Source organism: Canis lupus, chromosome 11 (genome assembly GCF_011100685.1).
Source record: "Canis lupus familiaris isolate Mischka breed German Shepherd chromosome 11, alternate assembly UU_Cfam_GSD_1.0, whole genome shotgun sequence".
NCBI classification, from domain to species: domain Eukaryota; kingdom Metazoa; phylum Chordata; class Mammalia; order Carnivora; family Canidae; genus Canis; species Canis lupus.
This window is the reverse complement of record NC_049232.1, coordinates 74595616-74613170: the sequence shown is the minus strand read 5'-3', so window position 1 is coordinate 74613170 and position 17555 is coordinate 74595616. Positions and strand designations below refer to the sequence as shown.

Here is a 17555-nt window from a genome sequence, read left to right as displayed (position 1 = left end):
TGGGTGTGACAATGACATCATAATTGTGTAGAGAAGTGTTTTTGTTCTTAGGAGACGTGTGCTTAGGATTTCAGGGTGAAGCGTTTTCACAACAGCAGCTTAAATGGTTAAGGGAATAAGGGCGTGTGTGCGTGTGTGTGCGTGTACATACCTGCACACAGAGAGAAAGCAACGATGGCAAAGTTAGTGCACCTGTGTGAAGGGCGTGTGGGTGTTTATTGCTCAGTTCTTCCAACTTTTCTGTTTATTTGAATTTCTTAAAATATAAAGCTGATGGAAAAGTAGAGGCAAAATAATAACAATCTCTAAAAAACAATTTAACGAGATAGCCTTAGGCATGCTTCTGACACACAGTGGATGCCCAATGAAACACAGCTATTGGGGCCCCTGGAGGGCTCGGGGTGGAGCGCCTGCCTTCAGCTCAGGTTGTGACCCTGGAGTCCTGGGATCGAGTTCCACAGCGGGCTCCCTGCATGGAGCCTGCTTCTCCCTCTGCCTGGGCCTCTGCCTCTCACTGTGTGTCTCTCGTGAATAAATAAATAAAGTCTTTAAAAAAAAACCCGCAGGTGGTATTGGGGGTTAATAGGACCTAAGCTGAAATGACCCAACCTGCAAGGCATCCCCTCTTAGGCCTTCAGCAAACATGCGCTGGGCAGCGGCTCACACGTGCGAGGGCTGTGCTAGGAGCTGGGGACGGAGGGAAGACAAAGACACCTTCTCTTCCGAAGAGGAGCTACTTGTAGGACGGCGAGGAGGACACGAGGGCGGTGACTACGGGGACAGATGTCAGTGCGGCCTGGCGGCGGCCGGGGGCAGCAGGTGCCCTGGGTCTCCGGGCGCGTCCACCCGATGGCTGGCAGCGCTGTGCTCCTGGCCAGAGGGCGCCCGGGCCCACCTGGGGGGTACTGGGGCCTGGCAGGTGACACCCCGGGCCCTCGAGCCTTGCCCCCTTGCTCAGCCTCGCAGCCTCGGGGCAGCCTCTGCCCCTCGGACGCCCTGGAGGCCCTTCCTGGACGCTCCCCAGGCTCCTGCAGCACCCAGGGCCCGGTGTGTCCGCAGCCCTGCCTCAGAGAGGGGGGAACGATTCCGTTTTGCGAAATTACCTGTTGCGTGTCCAGCGTTGTCCTTAGACTCCAAACTCCAAGAGGACAGAGCCTGCTTCTCCCACGGCCACGCCGCTCTCCGCGCCCGCGCGCGCCCAGCCCACACGGGGGTGACATACACGCTGTTGACCGAGCCACTGAATGAATGAATGAACGAATGAATGACTGAATGAAGAGTCCAGCGAATCTCCGTGCGTTCTCGGAGACGGGAGGGAAAGGGAACACACGTCTAAACCAGTCTTGGCAGCGCAGGCTCAACGGGAGCCCAGCGGCGCCCCACTGACCCCTCGCAGACCCCTGCGACGTGGGCATCACTCTCCGCCTTCTATGAACGGGGAGCCGAGGGCCACGTCCTGCCAAGCGACCCGCGAGCGCCAGGCTTGCCTCGGACGAGGTTCCACAGGCTTTGGCCACGTGGCTGGAAGCCAGAAGGACCACGACAGCCCGACGACCAAGCCCCTGAGGACAACACCTCTGCGCCGCCTTCGCATCACCTCCTTCAGCCTTTGAACGGGCCTGGCGGCTGGTGAGCGCCCGGGGGTGTCCGACGGGGCTCTTTGGATCGTCTAAGAAAGTGGGACCCCGGGTAAATTCTCCTTTTGTTTATTTATTTATTCATTTATTTGAGGGAGACTAAGTAAGTGAGAGACAGCAGAGCGGGGTGGAGGGGGGGGAAGCAGACGCCCCGCTGAGCAGGGACCCCTTGCGGGACTCGATCCCGGGACCCAGGGCCACCCAACCACTGAGCCCCCCAGGCCACCCCGTCCCCCTTTCTCTTTCAAACTCATTTGCGGTGGTTTGTTGTTGGTTTTGCCGCGTAGATGTTTTAAAACATTTAGCGGTCAAGTCTGTCAAAACTTTCTCTATGATTTGTTTTATAAACCATAGAACTAAAAAAGGAATCAATCATAGAGCTAATTTACTCACATTTTTCTTATAGTCTGCTTATTTATTGATTTTACCATTTATTTATTTATTTGTTTATTTGTTTATTTAATTATTTGACAGAGAGACAGAGCGCGAGCACAGGGAGCGCAGAGGGGGAACAAGAAGCAGGCTCCCCACTGAGCAGAGATGGAGGGGGGGCTCCATCCCAGGACCCGGGACAGTTCAGTGTTTGTTTCATTGCTTACAAGGTAGGAAACCAGTTTTCTTTTTATTTTACTTTTTTTTTTTTTTAAGATTTTATTTATTTATGCATGAGAGACCCAGAGAGAGAGGCAGAGACACAGCGGAGGGAGAAGCAGGCTCCATGCCGGGAGCCCAACGCGGGAGTCGATCCCAGGACCCTGGGGTCACTCCCTGGGCTGAAGGTGGCACTCAACCGCCGAGCCACCCCAGGCTGCCCCAGTTTTCTTTTTCTCAAATGGCCTAGCTAATGACATCATCTCCATTGATTGATTAATCCAAAGGGCTTACTCCTGACGGGGCCCCACCATCCCCACCCGTATTCAGCTGCAAACAACACCGGCTCCTAAGAAAGGCTGCACTGACTCCTGAGGACGTCAGAAAGCCCCGAGGAGGGCCCAGGGTCCGCCCCTGCCCCACAGGGGTCTCGGACAGGTCCTCACTGGGCACCTGGCTCTGAGTTCCAGGCTCGCTGATGGGGGCAAAGAGAGGGTCCAGAGTGATCTCCGCCACAGATAACTGCCCGTCTACAAGAGTCCTGAAGAAGTCTCGCCTTAAAAAAAAAAAAAAGTAAATTAAAATAACACCAAGAAATGTTTTTTTTTTTTTTCTTACATCTATGAGACAGGCGAATACTGAAAAGATTGATGTACTTGCTCATTGTTGGCAAAGATGTAGGGAAATAAGCTCCCCTAAGCTGGCTGCTAATGGGAGTGTAAATTGATTCCACTTTTTGGAGGGCAATTTGGCCACATTTATCAAATGTAAAATGCACATATTCTTGAACCCAGCTATTCCACTCGGAGGAATTCTCAAAAGTAGAGGAGATAAAGATATTCACTGAAGTGTTCATCATTGACAAAAAACCCCTGGAAACAACCCAAATGTCCATCAATCAAAAGTCAGATAAATGGCAAGATGATGTCGAAATAGTTAGGGGTGTTAAAAAAAGCAAAGCCGCGTGCCCAGAATAGAGTCAATCATGCCAGGCCATGTCACCAGCTGGGGCTTAGTACCCACCCGGTGCAGTCTGACCCCCCCAGACACAGTCCTGACTGGTCTCCGGGAATCTTCTGGTCAGCACCAGCAAGGGGGTCGGACACGTGGCCGGACACCCTCATGCCCCCGAGGAAATGAAGTAACCCACCTAACAAGGCCCTTTGTCCCCCAAAGGAAGTTGGCCTCACCCCAAATAATCTTTTTTTCTGTTCATGATTTCCTAGCCCTGCCTTTAAAAACCTTTCCCTTGGGGATCCCTGGGGGGCTCAGAGGTTGAGCATTTGCCTTCAGCCCAGGCCGTGACCCCAGGCCGGGGTCTTGGGATCGAGTCCCGCATTGGGCTCCTGCGTGGAGCCTGCTTCTCCTCTGCCTGTGTCTCTCTCTGTGTGTCTCATGAATGAATGAATGAATGAATGAATGAATAAATAAATAAATAAAATATTTTTTTAAAAAACCTTTCCCTTTCTGTAGCTCGTCAGGGCTCCCCCGGATGCTGGATGGGATGTTGCCCAACTCACGAGCCGATTCATAAAGCTAATTAGATCTTCAAAATGTACTTGGTCGAACTCCTAGTTCTCAACAGGGCTGTGAATTCTGGCCCCCCCTTCCCGGCGGTGTGACATTGTGCGAACTGCTTCGCCCCCCTGTATCTCAGTTTTCTCATCCGTACAGATGGAGCGACCGCAGACTCTCCTCACGGTCTTGTCGTGAGAGTTACATGAGATAAGACTCATAAAGCGCCTACAACCGTGTGTGGCACGTAGTGAGCACCCCCAAATACGAGCTATTATACCCGTAACGTATGTTTGGGTGAAAATTTTGAAGGATTGCAGAGCATCCGTTCAGTGATACGGGGCGGGGTGCTATCTGTGGGGGTCACCGGACTCTGCGGGGGACTGTTTCAGAACGCTGTTAAGTCACGGAGAAGTGATGTGATATAAGGTGTCCTTGTCCACGGAAATACAAGTTGATCTTGTCCTGTAAATATGCAATTTAGGAGATGACTCCAAACACCGCTTTATTGCCCTTAAGATAATAACCAACTTTACATCTAATAGCAAATTTATATGTCGATCTAGACCCAGACGTATCTGATTCTCCTTTGAACTGGTTTTAGTTTATTTCTGGTTCTTTCATTAATTATTGAGTTAAATACAATCTTTGATAAGTGTTTGTTTTATATTTGTATGAGAGTCACAATATTGCCTTTTAAAAAAATTATAACAGTATTTCTAGTCTGATCGTCTCCTCATTATAAGGATACACGTCTTTATATTTTTAGAGAAAGCCTAGAAGGATGAACACAAAAATGTTTGTGAAGAATATCTTGGGGGCGCCTGGCTCGACTGGCCCGTGGAGCGCACCACTCTTGACCTCAGGGTTGTGTGTTTGAGCCCCACGTTGGATTACTTAAAAATAAAACCTTGACAGAAAAAGAGAATATCATGGGCAGCGGTAGGTAAATAACGTTTCAGTTGACTTTGAGCCTCTTCTTCATATGTTTCTATACTGTCCCAATGTCTTCAAGCTGAATATCTGTTTTATGGCAGGTTAAAAACAAAACAAAACCATTCTCCTTTTAAAAAGACAAAACATGGGGTGCCCAGTGGATCAGCAGTTTAGCGTCTGCCTTCAGCCCAGGGCGTGACCCCCGGGTCCTGGGATCGAGTCCCGCATCGGGCTCCCTGCGAGGAGCCTGCCTCTCCCTCTGGGTCTCTCGTGAATAAGTAAAATCTTACAAAAATAATAAAATAAAAGGACAAAACAGAAAATCCTCCTGCTGGAATGATTCGGGATGCGAGGAGAGTTATGAGAGGTCAAGTGTGAGTGGCTTCCTCACCCTGTAGGGCTTTGCGGTCAGGTAAGGAAACTCTTGGGAAGCAGAGAGGCCAGCGCAATTCCCAGCAGACCGGTTTTCTTGAGATAGGGCCTCGGATCCAGGGCGCTCTGGAGAGGCAACGTGTCAAGGTCTGCCCTGTGCTGGGCGGAGGGTGGTCAGGCCGGAGGTCGGGGCCTCGGTGCTGGCTCCTCGAGCTTCTTTGATCGTGAGCTGGTCAATTAATTGAGCCTCAAGCCACAGCCGACAGCGATCAGCCCTGGGAGGGACGCTGTTTCCCTCCTACCACTGATGGGAAAACCAGCCCAGGGAGAGGAGGGGAGCAGCAAGGCCTCGGAGCAAGTCAGGGATGGTTCCAGCACTGGGAACTGTTCCCGAGGCGCGGCCCCATGAGCTTCTCCTCTACCCTGAGCCTCGGGTGCCAGCCCACGAAGACCAGCCCACGAGAACTGGGGGTAGCACCGCCCCACCTGGGGGCCAGACCGGGGGAGCGAGGCTACTCGGATGACACCTGCAGGCCTTCAGTGATGAACCGCCGCCGTCGCAGAGCCGCCTGCCGCAGCGGTCGAGGGAAAACTGGCTGCACTTTTTTTGTTTGAAGGGGAACAGCGTTAGGAGACTTGTTTCGGGAAGAGAGATGGAGATCCCTGTTGAAATGGAGGCTTTGGGATAACAAGGCAGCGCAAAGAAAAGCCTGGGCCCCCGTGGGTCTGGAGTATTGTGACCCTGGAGCTGGCCCCGCTCTCCCTGGGGGGGCAGGGGCAGGCCCGGCCAGGCAGTGGGTCTGGCATCCAGTCCTAAGTTCCTCTTTATTATGAGCGGTGTTCCCCAGCCTGGAGGCCGCAGGTTGCACAATTTTGCCATTTCGATGAGCTACCTACACTATATACTTACTATTTTTCTGTAAGTCTACTCATTTTTAATGACAAGGACATTTCTACCGCTTCGGCAATGGGGAATTAACATCATTTCCATAAAAATAAATACAAGGAAAACGGAACAGTGTGACTGAGCCCTAGCTAGGCGCTGCTGCCCGCTGCCTCCCGGGTAGAGAGGGGGACAGCGCCCGTCGAGAGCTTCTGCAGGATGTTGCATGCGACGTGAGGCTTTCCTGAAAGTAATCAGAAAATAGATGAACTATCTCACAATGTGCTTCCGTTATTTTTTTTTCCAACTAATTTATTAATTTGAGAGAGAGCGAATGCCCGTGCGCGCAAGCAGGAGGCCGGGGACAGGGACAGGGAAGCTGGCGCGGACTCCCTGCGGCCCGTGTGCGTCCCCCCCTCCCCGAGCTCACGGAGCTTCGGCTTATGGCCTTCGTGTGCAACTGCCTTCGCTCGACCCGCCAAAGTCTGGCAAACGCTGCGGGCAGGGCCCCGCCATCCGGCCAGCGCAACCCCCCCCTCCGGCAAAGCTCCTCCACCCAGCAGCCTGCGTCTTAGGCAAAGAAGAACAGAGGGAACCGCAGCGGAAACAGCCGCAGAACAGCCACCTGGCCGCAGAAAAGAGCCACCGAGGCTGGTCTGGTGGAGATGGAAGTGCTCTCTGGATTCTCAGAAACGTCAAGGAAGTAAAACTGAGGGATGCCCAGGGCGGGGGGCTCAGTGGTGCAGCATCTGCCTTGGGCTCCAGGCGTGACCCCGGGGTCCTGGGATCGAGTCCCACCTCGGGCTCCCCGCAGGGAGCCTGCTTCTCCCTCTGCCTGTGCCTCTGCCTCTCTCTGGGTCGCTCCTGAATGAATAAATAAAATATTTTTAAAAAGAAAAGAAAAGAAATAGATCCAGTGGCAGTGTTGACAATCAGGTAGAGTGAGATAGGGAAACAGGACCGTAGCTTCACCTGTATCGTCTGAGGTTGTAGTACTAGTAATGATGATGATACACTTCTATATTACTTGGGTTATTAAACATTTACTTTAAATGACAGTCACGGGCCGAATTGCATCCCAGTCCCAATTCAGATGCTGAACGTCCTAATCTCAGCACCCTAGAATAGGGCTGTGTTTGGAGATCAGGTCTGGAGGACGTTATTAAGGTAATGAGGTCATCGGGAAGGACTCTAATCCAACATGACTAGTGTCCTTACAGGCAGAGGACATTTGGGACAGAGACACACAGGGGGGACACGTGAAGGCACAGGGAGGAGACGGCCGTCTATGAGCCTAGGAGAGAGGCCTCAGAAGAAGCCGACCCCCCGACACCTTGATCTCGGACTTCCGGCCTCCAGAATTGTAAGAAAACAAATTTCTGCTGTGCAAGCCGCCCAGTCTGTGATATTCGTCATGGGCAGCTGTTCATGACAAAAATATTCAGTGACACTTGTTGAGGATGGTAAGGCAGGCTTTATTCTGGGCGATGGTGTTCGGTGTGGGGCCTGCGATGGGATTTTACAGGGGGGCAGAGACGGGCTCAGCTCCAAGCACAGCATGGGCTGGTGGGAATCTGTAGGGGCGAGAGGTACGGGGTCAGGGGATGGAAAAGCACTGAGAGGAAGCATCAGGCGTGGAGGGTCCTGGCTACGCTGACCTAACGGGATTTTGACCGAAGACAGGCCCGGTATTCGGACATTGCTTGACGAATGGTGGAGGATGAGGACCCTGATCAGACAGTGAGGGTCATCAGGCATCAGACTTGGGGGCTCCTGCTAAAATAACCGAGCAGGGTTCTTGCTAAGACTGGATTTTATATGGTAATGCACAGACCGGGTCTAGGAGAAGTTTTAGGGGCTGAAGTTTGCTCAAGCCAAGAACTTTTGTCACAAGGACCAAGGTAACTTCCAGACTTCGGGAGCTCCTAGCCCCATGGAGAGGCTGCTAACCGTGTAAGCTCACTGTGGCATCAGGAAACTGGAAGACGTGCTACAAATGCAGAAGCAGGGACCGCAGAACCCCCGTGGGAGGACCCTCCTGGGTCTGCCGCTTTCAGAGGGGAAGTGGCTTTTAAGTGGGGCCCTGAACGAGGAGCAGTAGAGAGAACTGGGGCGGGTTGTTGGGGTGGGGAGTGGGAAAGATGGGGCCTGTTCCTGGAGGAGCCACGTAGGCAGGAAGACGGGGCGGTGAAGGGGCGGTGAAGGTCTGCTCCGGGTCAGCTTAAAACAGGGGAGTCACACAGTTCATGAGACCAAGGACTGGAAAGCGATGGCCCAAGCGCCTTTCAGGTCCACAGAAATGTTTTGTTTGACTCATTTTTAAAAAATTAACTATTCTAATAGTTAACAAATGATAAAAATTAATTTGAGTAATTTAATAACAATAGGTTTTGAGTTCATATATTTATAATAATGAATATTACATTAATTTTATACGAGCGGATGAAATAAGATCTCTTATAATTATGTCAGTATGTCTCTATGTAAATTACGCATATTAAGAAGTTGCAAGACCTCATAAAACATCAGAGTTCTTGAAAAGCTTTTAATAAGCGTTGTGGGTTGAGCTGTGTTCCCACACAAGGAAGGCTGAAGTCCTAGTCTGGGGTACCTGCGAATTTGACCTTATTTGGAAACAGTCTTTGCAGATGCTACTAAGACGAGGTCATGCTCTTGCCACCGAGAGGCCCTTAATCCAACAGGAACCGTGTCCTTATAAGAAGAGAAAGAAAAGGGACACCGAGAGCCCGGAGGGAGAACAGCATGTGGCTGATGACGGGCCAGAGTGGAAGGTGAGGCTCCAAGCCAAGGAGCAGCCAGGAAGGCTCAACCCACTGTCAGAGGGTGTGGCCTGTCAACATCTTGATTTCGGGTTTCTAATGCCTAGAACCGTGGGCGAACACATTCCTGTGGGTTTAGACTCCTCGGTTTGTGGCACTTTGTTAGGGCAGCTGTAGGAACATCCGCGGAAGCATGTGCCCTCCTGGCAGGGGTTGGCTGGATCCCCTCGGTGCCATCACTCCCTCCTCCACAGGTGCAGACCCTGCAGCAAGTTTAGGGCACAGATGGGGTCCCCCCAATGCACGCAATGGCGGGGTGTAGAAAAACTCTGTTCTTAGACATGTCACCCTCTACCTCACGGGGGGCGTGCGGTGGCAGTCCCCACCAGGCTCCGTGTGTTTTACATCATTGCCACGAGTCAGGACCTTGGCGGGGGGCTTTTCCCTTTCTTTAAGGTCTCATTTATTTGGGAATGAGAGTGAGCGAGCGCCAGAGAGGGTGCGACCGAGTGGGGGGCAGAGGGAGGGGAGAGGCAGGCTCCCCGCTGCGCAGGCCCCGACCCCCACCAGCTGAAGGACCCCCAGGCCCTGCTGGGGGCCTGATGGGCTGGATTGTGTAAGGCGCCCACACCTCAGGACCCCCTACCCGCAGGGGAGAACTGCGACCCGGGAAGCCTCCAGGCCACGAGGAGAGCCACCATCGCGTGGGGCCTGCGTGGCCCGGGCCGAGCTGTCCTCCTGACCCCCTCTGACAGGCCTGTGACTCACGCCCAACACGGCCGAACCCCCTGCGAGGGGAGTGGGCACCACGGCCCTGCGACCACCCGGCGCGTCTGGCTGCTCTGAAGGTTTATGCGTATTTGCAGGGGGCGGGTGGGCACAGCAGAGGGAGCACGGGCTCACGTGCCCAGGGACCCGGGTTCTGGTCTAGGCTGAGCCTCAGTTTCCCCCTCTGTGAAATGTGGGGATTCTGCTGGCCCATCTTGAGGCCTCCCTTCTTGCACCAGGAGCCTCAGGGAGGAGTTCGCAGTCACCAGTGCCACTGCCAAGGCCTCAGCAAATGACGGAGCAGGGTCTTAACCCAAGCTGCACGACTGCGGGAGCACCCCCACTTCCTCCGAGTTCCGAAAGGAGAGGGACTAGAGCAGAGCCGGGCACAAACCGCTGCAAACCCGACCCTGTGAGCAACACAAGGGGGCCCTCGAGGCCCGGAGCGGCTGGAGCTGGCCTGGTGTGAGCCTGTTACTCCCTCTGCTGGAGCGTGTCCGAAACGCTCGGTCGGCGGCCTCTCCAGACGCCCGCGTAGACTAGGAATTGTAGGAATCGGGAGGCAGGACACGGTGTCCCCAAGAGATGTGACAGCCAGTGACCCGCTGTTGTCCTAAAGCAAAGGTGGCTCGAAGGCGGCATCCCGTCGTGCAGCCCGCCACCCTGTTCATTCACGGATGAGGCAGGTTGTTTGTTGTTTCTGTGTTTACACCCGGTACCCACCTGCGTCAGGTGCAAACGGAATCCAGCAGAAACGGTACCTTCCGTCCTCGGCGCCGGGTGACGCAGGCCAGACGCTGACCCTGTAAAGGCAGAAGCAGATGGAGGCGGGATTTCCTCGGCCACGCTCCCTCTGCTTTGCCTCCGCTCCGATGTCTCGGTGGGAAGAGTCTCCGGCACCGGGAAGAACGGGAGATGAACACCGTTAAGCAGAACAATTCATTAAAGTGACGTCATCTGCTCTCAAACTTGCGTCACAGACCCTGTGCCTGGGCCCCTAGCGTGACCAGGACGTCACCTGCGCTGGGCCGCCGCAGGAAGGGGCCTCCCCGTTGCCCCAGAAGCCAGAGGCAGCGCCCCACGTCCGCAGGGGCTGCCCCCACCAGCGACCGACACGCAGGCCACCGAAGGGCAGGTCACGGTGCCCAGGGATTTTCGGGGCGTTTCTAACCTTCCCAACAGCCCAGCAAGCCAGGGGCCCTCACACCCGCCTTACAGCGTGGCCACGGAGGCTCGGGGCTGAGGAAGCTCGCCCACCCGGGCCCCCAAGCTCACGGGCACCGCGGGATCCCCGTCTCGGGGACGCACCAGGAGCCCAGGTGTGGCTTCCGGCCGCGTCCCCACCGCCTGCTCATCAGCTAAGTCGCGGATCCCTGTGCTTCTCTTCTGCACGCGGAGGCTCGGCTGCGAGGGTGTCGGGGGCCCTCGTCTGAGCAAACAGGAAGGGGCCCCAAAGGGCTCTCGTGGGTGAGGGGGCCGAGTCCAAGTGCGAGCCCCGGTCACTGAAGAGCGGGTCCCGGTGGTGAACGCCCTGCCAATGGGCAGGTGTCGCCCCTGCGAGGGGCCGCCCGGCTCTCAGTGGGGGACGCAGAACTTCGAGCCTCTCCACTCCCTCATCTGCAGACTTGGAGGTCCGACACACAGGGCGCCCACAAAGGCCCCAAACCACCGGCTGCACGTGAGGAGGGGGCTGGCAGGGGTGGAGCCCAGCCACCCAGGGGTGGACCTCAGAGTACGACAAGGGGCCTTAAATACAGGTGGGCTCCCTCCCGTCTCCGCCCCGTCCCGACGTGTGTGGGGTGGCGCAGCAGGTACAGGAGAGGGAAGGCCCGCCAGGCTGCCCGGGACCCAGTTCCCTCTGGCCGGGGAGCCTGCAGAGCCCACTTCCTGTCCTCCCCTCCTTCCTCTCCCCCAGTTGTCCTTATTATGGGCAGAAACCCTTCCCTCGGCTGAGCGCCCTGCCAGCAGGGACAGTTGTGCTGCTGCTGCTGTTCCCTTCTTTCCCGGGTTATATGGAGCAGCGGCGGGAGCAGTACTGGCCCTGGAGGTAGCACCGGCCCTCGGGGGGCTGGGGGCGCACCCGCCACCGGCTCGCCTCGTGGTCTCCGCACCACGATTTCCTCATTCTGGAGGCAGGGAAATGAGGAATTAGAGACTCTCTGGAACTCATCCGAGGACACGCGACGCCTCAGCGCAGGTCCTTCTGCACCTGCCGGCTGGGAGATGCTGTGAGATGCTCCCCGCGGCTTCCGGGCCTCGCTGTGTGCACAGCGGATGGTACAGGGGCCTCCTTCCTCCAGCAGGACTTTCGGCGGGGAAGGGTTCGTTGTAAGCATCCCTCTTGCTTTCTCCATTCCTGGGTAGATGAGGAACTGCTCACCTGGTAAATTTGTGCTCACCTGGGCATTGTTCTCCTTCCTACTGGGAGGAAGCTGCCTCTGGGGCTCTGCTCCCGTTAGCGGTCCTGTTCTGGGGTTCACGGTCAGGGGTGCACTTCAGCCACCAGCCCTAAAAGCTGCTTCTCCAACCTGGTCTAGTGTCACAGGTAGGAAGTCGCTTCCCGATTTGGGGGACGGGCGCAACGCTCTGGCACCTGCTTCACGTCTATGGGGCAGAGATGAAGGAAGGCTAGAAGGATCGGGCATTTGTGGAATGCTTCCCATATTCCAGATCCTGAGCCTGATGCTTTCAGTTACACTTTCTCAGAAGATCTAAACAACGATTGCGTTGGGATATACTTATTATTCCATTAGGTAGTTGAGGCTCAGAGAAGTTAAGGACTATGACTAAGATCCCAGAACCAATAAAATGTTTGCTAGAAATGGAGCTGAAGTCACGGTGCCCCTCAAAACCAGTCTTTCATTGCGAAGGTGTTCGACTCCCTGCCTCCCTCGCTCGCTCAGCAGGTGCACAATGAAGTCTCGCCCCCGTGGAAGACAACCCTCCACGGTTGTGCTTCCGCACAGCCTGTGACTACAGGCACTGACCGTCGTTTGCCCCACACTATTTTTTCGACTTTTCAACTATGTTTGTTTAGCAAACAGCCCTCGATGATACAGTTTCCCTCCAGAGCAAAGGACAGAAATGCTCACTCTCCGCCATGAAGGATCTGGTTTCCCTAAGCGCGGAGTTCCTTTACTGTGACACACTGTGTGTCCACACAGCCAAGGACGGATGCAAAAGTGCTGATGTTCAGGCTGCACGCAGTGTTGTGGGCAATACGGTCCTTTGTCTCTGACCCAGGGGTTTCACGTCTTCTGCTTCCATCCAGGAAACTGCGTTAGGCCCCAAAGCAAAAACAAAAACTAAAAAAACAACAACAAAAGGAAACCGTGTTAGGCCACATTTTTAGCTTGCAACTGGGGTAAAATCCCAGTTCTTGACAGCACCTGCCAAATTCGAGCCATGGTGACAGTCACCACCAGTCTGATACACTTGTGTCACATCGCACGTGCTTTTAACTTACATTATTTCAACAAAATGTAAAGGTCAGCGAAGAAATAAAGAAAATTTAAAATACCAGTCTGTCTCTGATTAAAGAGGTAAATCTGGGGGATCCCTGGGTGGCTCAGCGGTTTAGCGCCTGCCTTTGGCCCAGGGCGCGATCCTGGAGACCCGGGATCGAATCCCACGTCAGGCTTCTGGTGCATGGAGCCTGCTTCTCCCTCCTCCTGTGTCTCTGCCTCTTTCTCTCTCTCTATGTCTATCATGAATAAATAAATAAATCTTTAAAAAAAAAAAAAGAGGTAAATCTGTTATTTTTTAGTAGAGCTCACAGCATGGTCACTTAGCCACAGAGTGTGAGTCTGAAGTTCAAAGATGCAGGTTTTCTCCGGTAACCCGGCTCCCACTCTAAACCACCCGCCTCTTCAGGTGGTCAGCCAGAGCCACGGCTATCAGATCTGACGCTAGAGGAAAACTAAGAGAGGGTAAGTCAGTCTCTAGTGCGGAGCTTTCCTGGGAAATTTCAAGCATACTTTTCACCTTATGTAAGTTCGTTGTTGTTGACTCTAGAAGTCACGCCCTAATAAAGCTGTGACGTCCGAGGATTATATTTTGGGGCGACTGGTATAAGGTGGATGGGTATGTTGGAAGGGGAGCTATTTTAATGGTCACAACATTTCTTTTACCATTGAGTAGAACACATACTTATCCTTACATTTATGCATCATTTTCTTTTTTTGTATTATGAATTTGCATCTACTCCTTTCTCCTACCCAGAAACTAACGAGTCTTATGTACTTGATTTTTACTTCTCTGTCAACCTGCTAAATTTTGAAGTTTATCAATTGTTATTGATCGATGTAGTAGTATTTTTTTATTATTCGCTTGTTTTTACTTAACTGAATTATGTATCACTAGAGAGCAACCAACTACACTTAAAAATACATTAAATTCTGGGTCTCAGTGGTTGACCGTCTGTCTCTAGCTCAGGGGTGACCCTGGATCCTGGGATCAAGTCCCACATTGGGCTCCCTACCGGGAGCCTGCTTCTCCCTCTGCCAGTGTCTCTGCCTCTTTCTGTGTGTCTCTCATGAATAAATAAATTTTAAAAATCTTAAAAAAATACATTAGGTTCTCTAATTAGGTAGCACACATACACAGTAATAAAATTCAGAGTATAAATTGTGTTGGTTTTGCTGTATCTTCAATATTACCCAGGAGTTGGAATACCAATATTTTAATATCTGGCTATGGTTTATAGTGGCAGCTCCAAAACCACTAGACAAAAAAGGGTAAGTGTGTGTGGGGGGGGAACCTATTATCCGAGATATAACTATGAACAAAACCCCTAAAATAAATGAGCAAAATTAACCAATAAAATTAAGCCTTTAAGACCAACAAGGAGATGAACTAATTTGGTTTAAATAAACACAATAGACAGATCTGAAAATAACTTCAGATTTTTAGCCTTTGGAAAAAAAGAATAGGAAAACATCTATTTTTACAAAAGAAATTATGAAAATATAAATAGGTTGAGATGCAACAAGAACGAGTAGACACGACAAAGCACCAGTGCCCGGAGTGCCCCACTCATCTCCCCAGGAACGGCTGAGCCCTCATACGTTTCTCTTCCAGCTGACTGCTAGCCCGTGTCATCTATGCCTCACCCCGGGAGGACGACCTCGTTGCTGCCCTCCAATCTGGGACTGAGGAGTCCAGGTGTGAGCGGGTTGGTGGGGCAGGTTCCATCCTTCCCCATCCGAAGCCCCTGCAATGTGGTCTCGCTCTCGTGTTTTCCTTTGCCAAGGGTACAATGGGGCAGAGCATATTGGTAAGTCCAATGGCCAAATGGGTACCTGGGGGGCTGCCAGCCTCCGCTTCCTATAGGCACGCCCAAGCTCCACTGGTGATCCCGTGGAGCCCCCGTCCCTCGCCCCTAGGAAGGGATACCACCCCCCACGGAGGGAGAGGGAGGGATGAGCCTCTTTCCAGAGCATTGTTCTTTCCTAAAACCTGACTTCCCTCTCAACTCTCCATTTTTCCCACTGATGAGGGGTGATGGTTTGTCTGTGGGGAGAGAGGATGGGAATGGAGAAGAGGTGGGGAGTAGCAGGGTGGAGGTAGGGGTTGGCAGGAGGGCTGGTTTCCCGAACAATGGCTCCTCAAATGTCCTCCTGGGAGAGAGCTAGTTCCAACCACCGGCAGTGGGCTCCTTATGGACGTTTCGGTTTTCAGAGCTGGGCTTCAGCAGCAGTTTCAGGACAACAGGAAAAACCCCTCTCGATGTGCATTTACACACATATACATATTCGTGCCCCTTTCATAGTTGAACAAGTCTTGGCAGACTGTTTGCTTTTCTCCCTCGTTTTTTTTTTTCATTTGAAGTATTTCTTAGAGGCTGTTCCATATCAGGACACACATGTGTGCTTCAGTCTTTAATTGCTGCACACTCTCCACGGTGTGGGTAGGTTAAAATGTATTACAACAGCTCTTTGGTGAGAGTTGGTCTCTAGTCTTTTACAAGCAGCGCTGCACTCGCTATTTCGTCTATACGTCTCTTTTCACATAAGCAGAAGCCTTAAAAAAAAATTAACTAGGGGATCCCTGGGTGGCTCAGCGGTTTAGCGTCGCCTACAGCCCAGGGCGTGACCCCGGGGTCCCGGGATCGAGTCCCGCGTCGGGCTCCCTGCATGGGGTCTGCTTCTCCCTCTGCCTGTGCCTCTGCCTCTCTCTGTGTCTCTCATGAATAAATAAATAAAATTGTAAAAAAAATTAACTAGAAACCCTGATAGGCATCCAATGGACAGTTCTAATTATGTTGCAATTGGTCACACACAATCTCTCCTCTGAAAATTCTGTGACTTATTACAAGCATCGACCATTTCTACAGTCCTCAACACTTGCTGAGCGTGGACTAGGCACGCTGCATTCACGGCAACGCTTGTCGATGCTGCATCCGGTGCAGTGTCTTCACATAGACTGAAGCGACAATCAGGGATTGGCGCTTAAGCTGCTACAAGAGGAAATAAGGGATAAAGAATACAACGGTGCTTCGGGGATGGGGGCTCCGGAGTCACATGTGCCTGAATTCCCAGCACTGCCAAGTTTTATGTATTTTACAAAGTCTTTGACTTACGTGACACCCAGTTTTCTCATTCATAAAATGACTGTGCGGGGATGTTGCAGAGATTAAATAAGAAAATATACATGATTCTTAGGTCAGTTCCTCTTTCACACTGAGTGTGCAAGAAGCATTAGCTAGTCACGAAGGTCTTCAACCCAAGGGGACAAGTGGATATAGTGAAACGTTCTGGCCAGACCTAAGCTCACAGCTGGACAAGTGATGCCAAATGGTTCACAGCTTCCTTCTTTCCTTTGCAAATTTCTTGATTTCAGAGATGTTGAATCATGAGCACAAAGTATGCTTATTGGAATTAAAGAATACAGGAAGGGCAGCTCTGGTGGCCCAGCGGTTCAGTGCCGCCTTCAGCCCAGGGCGTGATCCTGGAGACCCGGGATGGAGTCCCACGTCGGGCTCCCTGCATGGAGCCTGCTTCTCCCTCTGCCTGTGCCTCTGCCTGTGTCTCTCTCTGTGTCTCTCATGAATGAATGAATGAATAAATAAATAAATAAATAAATAAATAAATAAATAAATAAAATCTTAAAAAAATAAAAATAAAGAATACAGGAATAGAAGCATAGACCTCCAGGGCCAGAAGGGATTTCAACATAACCTTATATCGGATTATCACCTAATAGCCATTCCCACGTATTAAAAACGCGTATGTCAAGCGCTTTGTGTATATCACCTCATTTAACGCTCACAAGGACCCACGGGTGATAGGTATCATCATCCTCATTTTGCAGAAAAGACTGCGGATCTGGGAAATCAAGGGACGTGCCCAGCCGTGGGTCATCAGTAAGTGGAAGATCAGGGATTCGCAGCCGGGTCTTTCTGAAAATGAGACATGTGTGAACTGCCATACGGTTTTCCAAGGAAGTGTCCCGTCGCCGAGGCAAAGCCAGCTTCTGAAAGCTCCTCCTGCCGAGAGCCTGAGCTTCCTTTGGGTAAACTGAGGCAGGGCCGTCACCTGAGCCACCGGAAGCACCGAGCCTGGGGCCCACGATGCTTTCGTGGGGACCCGCAGAAATGTCTTCAGTGCTTTGAAAGTCAGGAAGGAAAGATGAATTTCCAGGTTAAAGAAAGTGTCGTGCGGTGTGACATTAAAACATCCCTCTCCACGCCAACGTAGCTGTAAAACGCTAACAATAGGAACACAGAAGTACAGGAACAGGCGATCCCCGTAACCGTCTCCGCAGGCACAGGCGGGCGTTGGGGTCCCCCGAGGGCCGCCCGCCGCCGGCTGCGCAGGGCCTTCCGGGAGGGTGGCAGGCCGGAGGCGCCGGGGTGCTGGGGTGCTCGGGCCCCGCGTCCCAGGGCCCCTCGGAGGGCAGAGGCGACCCACAACGGGAAGCGCCACGTTCCGGCTGCTGGATCCCGGGCCCCCGGCTCGATCGACGCGAGCCTCAGTTTCGCCATCGGTACAATGGGGCCAAGAGCCTCCTGCGGCTGCGGGACGGGGACGCGTGCCCTCGGGCCCCGCTGCGGGCGGGCGCAGCAGACTGTGC

General features: G+C 52.8%; 1 long non-coding RNA gene across 21 annotated transcripts in view; it reads right to left on the bottom strand.

Moving 5' to 3' along the window:
• Positions 1-17555, bottom strand: part of LOC111090000 — a 30707-nt gene that overhangs the window by 11590 nt on the left and 1562 nt on the right. The window contains exons 2-7 of one of the 21 annotated variants that reach the window (XR_005367258.1): positions 12575-12787; positions 11882-12086; positions 10206-10285; positions 6560-6798; positions 5071-6178; positions 1104-1240 (exon numbers count right to left, since the gene is read on the bottom strand). The exons of 1 other annotated variant lie outside the window; for it this stretch is intronic. This is a non-coding gene — a long non-coding RNA (uncharacterized LOC111090000). Of the gene's footprint in view, positions 1-1103; positions 1241-2051; positions 2785-5070; positions 6179-6559; positions 6799-8468; positions 10378-11881; positions 12087-12574; positions 12788-16735; positions 17543-17555 lie in introns of those variants that run through there. 19 more of the 21 variants (XR_005367257.1, XR_005367262.1, XR_005367266.1 and 16 more) reach the window with 19 other exon arrangements.